Source organism: Amblyraja radiata, chromosome 4, assembly GCF_010909765.2.
Source record: "Amblyraja radiata isolate CabotCenter1 chromosome 4, sAmbRad1.1.pri, whole genome shotgun sequence".
NCBI classification, from domain to species: domain Eukaryota; kingdom Metazoa; phylum Chordata; class Chondrichthyes; order Rajiformes; family Rajidae; genus Amblyraja; species Amblyraja radiata.
This window is the reverse complement of record NC_045959.1, coordinates 60,413,771-60,422,763: the sequence shown is the minus strand read 5'-3', so window position 1 is coordinate 60,422,763 and position 8,993 is coordinate 60,413,771.

Sequence of the window (8,993 nt, the reverse complement as noted above, 5' to 3'; positions counted from 1 at the left end):
CACCATATAAAATAACCAAGTGCAGGGATTGTACAAAGTGGCTACACTGTATGTCAAGACCAGCAGAGCATACTTGAATGGCACAGTGATGGAGCTGCAGACCTTAACATTTGCATGGTTGACAAGAAACTGCTGTAATAGATGCCCTGTTTCAAGCTCTATTGCACTGAGAATGCAAGTGGAAGGAGAGATTCAAGGGTGTTCTCAGCACTGCCTTTCAGGGAAGGGGTGGGGGGAGTGCTTCATTTCTATGAACTACTGGGAATTTGTGGAGCATGACTACTCTTAAGAAGCGAAGCAACGTTTGGGATGGGGATTACATAAATTGTGAGAGGAATGAAACCCAAAGGTAAATAGTAATTGGAGCACAACACCACCCAAGCTACTTGGCCACCTGACCTTTCAGTTCTTTTTTGCCCTAAATGTGGGGGTAATGTGCCAGTTCCACGTTGGCTTCATCGATCGTCTCAAATCCCATAGAACCAGAGTAGAGGCGAATTCCAAGGATTGCCTGAGAAGGTGGGCAACGTTTTATTAAATTCCTATTTTATGCTATAAATGCAATTTAGTTTAGAGATACAGCAAAAAAAAAACAGGCCCTTTGGCCCACCGGGTCTGCGCCGACCAGCCATCCCCGCATATTAATATTATCCTACACCCACTAGGGACAATTTTTACATTTACCAAGCCAATTAACTTACAAACCTGTACGTCTTTGGAATGTGGGAGGAAACCGCAGATCTCGGAGAAACCCCACGCAGGTCACGGAGAGAACGTACAAACTCCGTACAGACAGCACCCGTAATCGGGATCGAGCACGAGTCTCTGGCGTTGCTTTCGCTGTAAGGCAGCAACTCTTACCGGTGCGCCACCGAGACTGCCCACTTTTACACAGTTTTTCAGGTAGATGAATGTGCAAAGATGTAGCCTGATGTTGCAATCTATGTTTGATTCCAATAATGCAAAATTAATTTATCTAAATCAAATTAGCTTGTTGGGGTGCTACAAAATAGGTTAACAAGGTGCGTGCAGTCTGCCGGGTTTACAGATGGAACAAGAAGTGGTTTACATTGTTGATTGCTGGCTTGGGAGATGGGATACCATTTCTGCTATTTATCCTGGGCTTCTGTGCATCTCCCAACATATGTGCTTAATTCTCTGTACCATCCCGAAAGCAACTGCTCCTTCTTGGGCAGTACTTGAAAATTGTGTCCATGAAAACGGGATCATGAACATTAGTGTCTCGGGTTAAATAGGCTATGAGCGTTCACTAGGCAGATTCATGCTCTAAATGTACACAGGGTACCAGTAGGATCAACTGTCCAAAGATAGAATTTTACACAAATGCGAATTAATTTGTTTTGATGGGTGTTTGAGATAAAGAACTGGAAAAATCGAAGGTAGAAAAAAATGCTGGAGAAACTCAGCGGGTGAGGCAGCATCTATGGAGCGAAGGAATATGTGAAGTTTTGGGTCGAGACCCTTCTTCAGACTGATGTGGGGGTAGGGGGGGACGGGAAGAAGAAAGGAAGAGGCTGTGAATGAATGAATGAATGAATGAATACGTTTATTGTCATTGCACAATACTGTGCAACGAAATTCCATTGCATCTCCTCCGGTTAAAAAATACAAACACGACAACCATTGACATATGTACACTTATTAGTAAAAATAATAAATAAGTATTTAAAAATAATTTTAAAAGAATGTTGCATTTCTTGGAATTACATTTTGCTTCCCCAGTATTCTCTGTTGGAATTAAGCTCTTTTATCGCACATGGGTAGAAACTATTTTTTAGTCTGCGAGCCTTCAGAGACCTGAATCGCCTCCCAGAGGGTAGCAGAGTGAAAAGGTGGTTGGCAGGGTGGGATGTGTCCTTGATGTTTGTGGCCCGGAGGAGGGCAGTTGAGCGTTTGTAATGCTCTGTGCAGTTTTTATAACTCTCTGCAGTGCCCTCCTCTCAGCCACAGTGCAGCTAGCAAACCACACCAGGATGCCATAGGAGAGGATACTTTCCACGGCGCATCGATAGCAGGACAGCAGCAGCGGCTGTGAGACGTTTGCTCTCCGCAGAGACCTCAGGAAATACAGCCGCTGCTGTGACTTCTTCATGAGAGTGACGGTGTTCATTTGCCATTTGAGGTCCTGGGAGATGTTTATTCCCAGGAACTTAAAACCAGTGACTCTCTCCACCATGTCTCCTTTGATGTATAAAGGAGCAGGTTCCTCTCTCCTCTTCCTCCTGAAGTCAACGACCAGTTCTTTTGTCTTTGATGGGTTGAGTACCAGGTTGTTTTTGGTACACCAGACAGTCAGTTTTTGGACTTCATCTCTGTAGGCAGACTCGTCGTTGTTGTTTATCAGTCCCACCACAGTCGTGTCGTCCGCAAACTTGATGATCCTGTTTGTACTGTGTGTTGGTGTACAATCATAAGTGTATATTGTATACAAGATGGGACTCAGCACACAACCTTGTGGCGCACCTGGGCTGAGCGTCAGGACTGGGGAGTAATTGGACCCCATCCTGACAGTCTGTGAGCGGTCTGTTAAAAAGTCCTTAATCCATCCGCATGTGCTTGCATTAACACCCAGATCAGACAGTTTGTCCACCATTCTGCTGGGGATGATGATATTAAATGCAGAACTAAAATCTACAAATAACATCCTCACATATGAGCCAGGGCGCTCCAGATGTGTCAGTGCAGAATGTAGAGCTATGTTGATGGCATCCTCCGTTGACCTATTAGCTCTATATGCAAACTGATGCTGATCCAGGGTGGATGGGAGTGAGGACTTAATGTGGGCCAGGACCAGCCGTTCAAAACACTTCATCACCGTTGAAGTGAGAGCAACAGGTCTATAGTCATTCAAGCTGGTAATAGATGTTTTTTTGGGTACAGGCACGATGGTAGCAGTCTTGAAGCATTTAGGGACAGTGCACGTTGACAGAGAGAGGTTAAAGATGTCGCTAAAAACCTCCGCTAACTGGTCTGCACAGTCCCGCAATACTCTCCCTGGGATGCCATCTGGGCCAGCAGCCTTCCTGGGGTTAACCCTGCAGAGTGCCCTTCTGACGTCCTCCGTACTGGGGAGCTGGGGAGGGGAAAGAGGGAGAAAGCAAGGACTACCTGAAATTGGAGAAGTCAATGTTCATACCGCTGGGGTGTAAACTACCCAAGTGAAATATGAGGTGCTGCTCCTCCAATTTGCGGTGGGACTCACTCTGGCCATGGAGGAGGCCCAGGACAGAAAGGTCGGATTCGGAATATGAGGGGGAGTTGAAGTGCTGAGCCACCGGGAGATCAGGTTGGTTACTGCGAAATGAGCGAGGTGTTGGACGAAGCGATCGCCAAGCCTACGCTTGGTCTCACCAATGTAGAGCAGCTGACACCGAGAGCAGTGGATGCAATAGATGAGGTTGGAGGATGTGCAGGTGAACCTCTGCCGCACCTGGAAAAACTGCTTAGGTCCTTGGATGGAGTCAAGGGGGGAGGTAAAGTGACAAGTGTAGCATTTCCTGCGGTTGCAAGGGAAAGTACCAGGGGAGGGGGTGGTTTGGGTGGGAAGGGACAAATTGATCAGGGAGTTACGGAAGGAGCGATCTCTGCGGAAAGTCGAAAGGGGAGGAGATGGGAAGATGTGTCCAGTGGTGGGATCTCATTGGAGGTGGCGAAAATGTCGGAGGTTATCTGTTGTATGTGACAGCTGGTAGGGTGGAAGGTGAGGACAAGGGGGACTCTGCCCTTGATACGAGTGGGGGGATGGGGAGTGAGAGCAGAGCTACGGGATATAGAAGAGACCCTGGTGAGAGCCTCATCTATAGTCGAAGAGGGGAACCCTTGTTTCCTAAAGAATGAGGACATTTCCGATGCCCTGGTTTGGAACACCTCATCCTGGGAGCAGATGCGACGTAGACAGAGGAATTGGGAGATGGGGATAGAGTCCTTACAGGAAACAGGGTAGGAAGAAGTGTAGTCCAGATAGCCATGGGAGTCAGTGGGTTTGTAGTTGATGTCGGTCAGTAGTCTATCCCCTGCGATGGAGATAGTGAGGTCTAGAAACGGTAGGGAGATGTTGGAAATGGTCCAGGTGAATTTGTGTGCCAGATGGAAATTAGTGGAGAAATGGATGAAGTTAGTGAGTCCTGCATGAGTGCAGGAGGTAGCACCAATACTGTCGTTGATGTAGCGGAGGTAGAGTTCGGGGATAGGGTCACGGTACGACTCGAACAAGGATTGTTCGACATACCTTACAAAGAGGCAGGCATAGCTTTGTAGTGTCGCGAAGATGGCTGAGCTTTATTGCCTTCCATCACAGTGAGAGATGTTGATTCCGCTGTGGAGGATGTTTATGTTAAACTTTATTTTATGTGCTGTGTGTATTTTTGCTTTTTTACTTAGTATGGTGTAACTCAAATTTCACTGTACCTTAATTGGCCCTTGTGATAATTAATTTGAATCGTGATATGAGGGCAGGTTGTACAGTGCGGGATTTGGTTGGTAGGTTTGTGAATGTTTTTGAAAGTATTTCGTAACCGTTCCAGCTCAGATTTGCATTTAGGTTTATTATTGTCATATGTACCAAGGTACAGTGAAAAGCTTTTATTTTGCATGCTATCCAATCAGATCAGGTAATACTGTACATAAATACAATCAAATACTGCACAGGGGAAGGTACTGAGTGCAGAATCTACTTCTCAGCATCGAAGTGCATCAGTTCCTTAGACAAAGTCCAATATCCGCAATGATGTAGAGGTTGATCAGACAGTACCCTAGCATATGGAAGGGCTGTTCAGAAGCCTGATAATGGGAAGTTTTTCATGAGATATTAATAATATCCAGTAATAATATGGAGACCCTTACTATAACTTGTACGTCATATTTCTGGCACTAGATGGCACTAAAGAAAGTAAATTAGCATCTTGTTCCTTGTTGCTTTTCCATTGACTTAAACCAAAAGCTGTGATCGAGGACAGTCAAATCCCATAACTTTCTTAAAAATTAAGAGAACTGAATGAAATTTTCAGTGATTGTAGATTGAAGCATTCTGAAACAAATATGAAACAATCTTACTTGGATGACCTGAAATTAAAGCATATAATTAGTTAATTACCTAATTGTAGCTAATTACAAAATTCAATTACTAGATCTAAACATCTATCCATTTCTTAAGAAAAGGTTAACATTTTTAAATAGCCTAAGTGTCCAAATAACATTCACACAAGAATTCACAATATAACATGATTTTTAGATCTCATTGTCATGAATTTATAGGCCAAATGGAAGGAATTTAGTGTTTAATTCCCGTAAATTAATGGCCATTTAAATCATCTTACGAGTGGGATTTTGTGGAACGCGATCATTTGGAACGTTGCGGTTTGCGGTGAATTTAAACCCCATATCGGCAGAAAAAACACTGCCGGTTCGTATGGGGCCTAAATCAACTTTTCGCAACGTAAAATTTGGATTAAAGTAGTCCTAAGAAGCAAGTTTATATGTAAAATGAACGGCTTACCTTTATTTGTCCCGTACGGGAGATCCGTCCCGTTGTCGGCGTTGACGGCATTAGAAGTCGATTTTTATTTTACTCCAGCCCTTAAATTGTCCAGCGATGTTTTTAAAAAACTTCAGAGAACGGATGTCGGAGCGATTTTTCTGCAGCAACTGAACAGGCTGAGAAAGATCGACTCCGACAGGCAGGGGAAAACGGCATTTTAATCCCGCCCCCCTCTCAAAGGCGCCAAAGTCGCGCACATGGCCAGTGGCAGAACTGCAGGGCCACTGAAGGTAAGTTTTGTAACATACCTACATAATTTTCCGTACCTTTCATCCACAGCACTTGTAACTCTTGAAGGTCTGTGCAGCCCACGTGCCGTCAGCGCTGCTTCGAGCCGTCAATTTCAAGCGGGGCTGAAGGCAGCTGAAATTCTGCCTTTGCAGCACTGCGCATGCGCAGCAGCCTACTACGCATGCGCAGCGCTGGTTTCTTGGCGGGGGGTTTCAAATATGGATTTGAAATATCAAATATGGCAGCTCTCCGTCTAAAAATCTCTCTCCTGCCGCTCGCTGGCCTCACTCATGTCAGCTGCTTCCCACAAATCCTTCAATTCCGACAGCGCGATTGAGTTTACTCGGCTGTGGGAATTTAAAGGTTTGCGGGAAGTGGCTGACATGAGCGAGGTCGGCGAGCGGCAGGTGAGAGATGTTCAGACGGAGAACACTGCCAGAGGTGAGCGGGCCGGCAGAAGGCGCTGAAGTGGCGGCCAGTTCTGTAGGTCGGGTCCCGGCGGCCGCTCGCAGCTACCCGAGCTGCTTCTATCCCTGGCTACAATGCGGTAGCGCCCGGAGCGCTGCGGCATCGGTGAGTAAGTTATTGGCATTATTCCCGACCCCATCCTTCTCAACACTCCTGCCCTCCCCGCAACTTTACCCCTGGCACAGACTCTCCACACGCTGTGAAAGGAACTCTCCCCCCAATTGGTCCCTTGAACAAGTGTTGTCATTCAATTAGATGACAACTGATTCAACTTTTCCCTGTACTCCCGTTTTTCCCACCGTCTCTCCACCTACCATCACCCTTCACCCCACCCATTCAGTAATTCGGAATAAAGGAGACTTGGAAGCCTTGGGCAAATTGAATTGTTACACTCTTTTTAATTTTTAATTTTACAGAGAGAACAATCTGTGCATGCGCAGTTTGACTTTTTTTTTAAGCCGACTGACTGCCTACCTTGAGTAATTACTCACGGCACGTGCCTGAGGTGAAGAGAGTCTTTTGATCGGCAGATGGTTGGACAAAGACCAGAGATGGAAGACGGATGCTACAGAAAGGAGTGTCAGTAGAAGGGGAGCGAGAGGGGAGAAATAGGTGCAACTCCAGGTGGGGCACTGGGGGGGAGGGCAAGGGGGGGGGTTATGTAGTTACCTAAAATTTGAGAATTCAATGGTCATATCGTTGGGATGTAAGCTGCCCAAGCGGAATATAAGGCGGTGTTCCTCCTGCCAATGGAGGAGGCCCAGGTCAGTAAGAGAATTGGAGGAGGAGTTAGCTACCGGGGACCCAGCAGGCAAGTGTTCAGCAAAACAGTTGCCAAGACTACGCATGGTCTCCAATTACATCTCCTCCCTAATACAAAGGAGGCCACATCAGGAACACTGGATGCAGTAGATGAGGTTAGAGGAGGTGCACGTGAACCTCTGTCGCATCTGGAAGGACTGCTGGGGTCTTTGGATGGAGATGGGGGAGGAGGTAAAGGCACCCTAGTAAGCAATAAGCATGCACCAAGTGCAGGTACTTGCTGAGGTTAAACATGTCTGATATTGCAAAGGATGCATCTAACCCTTTTACCATTCAGTATACCAGTCAGACGGACCTTGCCGCACCATCTATTATTTGTGGAAAAGTTCTTCAAAACATCATTGACCAAGTTCAAGTTCAAGTGAGTTTATTTTCATGTGTCCCTGATAGGACAATGAAATTCTTGCTTTGCTTCAGCACACAGAACATAGTAGGCATTTACTACAAAACAGATAAGTGTGTCCATATACCATAATATAAATATATACACACATGAATAAATAAACTGATAAAGTGCAAATAACAGATAATGGGTTATTAATAATCAGAGTTTTGTCCGAGCCAGGTTTAATAGCCTGATGGCTGTGGGGAAGTAGCTATTCCTGAACCTGGTTGTTGCAGTCTTCAGGCTCCTTCACCTTCGACCTGAAGGTAGCAGGGAGATGAGTGTGTGGCCAGGATGGTGTGGGTCTTTGATGATACTGCCAGCCTTTTTGAGGCAGTGACTGCGATAAATCCCCTCGATGGAAGGAAGGTCGGAGCCGATGATGGACTGGGCAGTGTTTACTACTTTTTGTAGTCTTTTCCTCTCCAGGGCGCTCAAATTGCCGAACCAAGCCACGATGCAACCGGTCAGCATGCTCCCTACTGTGCCCCTGTAGAAGTTAGAGAGCGTCCTCCTTGACAAACCGACTCTCCGTAATCTTCTCAGGAAGTAGAGGCGCTGATGAGCTTTCTTGATAATTGCATTAGTGTTCTCGGACCAGGAAAGATCTTCAGAGATGTGCACGCCCAGGAGTTTGAAGCTCTTGATCCTTTCAACCATCGATCCGTTGATATAAATGGGGCTGTGGGTCCCCCTCCTACTCCTTCCAAAGTCCACAATCAGTTCCTTGGTTTTGCTGGTGTTGAGGGCCAGGTTATTGCGCTGGCACCATATGGACAGTTGCTCGATCTCTCTTCTATACTCTGACTCATCCCCATCAGTGATACGTCCCACAACAGTGGTGTCGTCAGCGAACTTGATGTTGGAGTTCGCACTGTGACTGGCTACGCAGTCATGAGTATAGAGTGAGTACAGCAGGGAAGAGAGATCGACCAGAGATCCAACAGTGCAGAACATAGACTTGATGGATACCGCAGGGTTAGTTCCCTGAGCAACCATTGCAAATCATGTATCAGAATTTACCAACAACTACCAAGACCGTATTTGACCGTATATCACTCCCAAAACACATTGTCCTTGAAATAACTGTGATGGAGTGAAGATGGTCACCTATTTCTTTGCAGACTGTGGATTTGCCTAAACGGTCTGCAGAAGGATGCAATGGTCTGTGTCCTGATTCATCCCGAGCATCAGCGTAACAAAGGGCTATGAAATACGGACTGTACCCAATTATACCTGTAGAGATGGACATCGGCGAGTCATGTTGGAAGATAACCAACACGGTGAAGGACACGCTTGGGTCTGTCCGAAACCTGTTGGCTTGTCAGCACAGCGAGATGCTCATAAGGGAATGCTTTGCAGACTGCTAGAATATGTGCTGAGGGATGAATTAAAGGTCCTGTCCCACCAGCATGCGATTGCATGCGTCTAGTGCGACCAAACGTGGTAGCTTGAGGCGTAGGGCCGCGCGGGGCCGGTCCCAATTCGAACCGCGGAGGCGTATGGAGTATGGAGTTGTGCGGGGCTGGT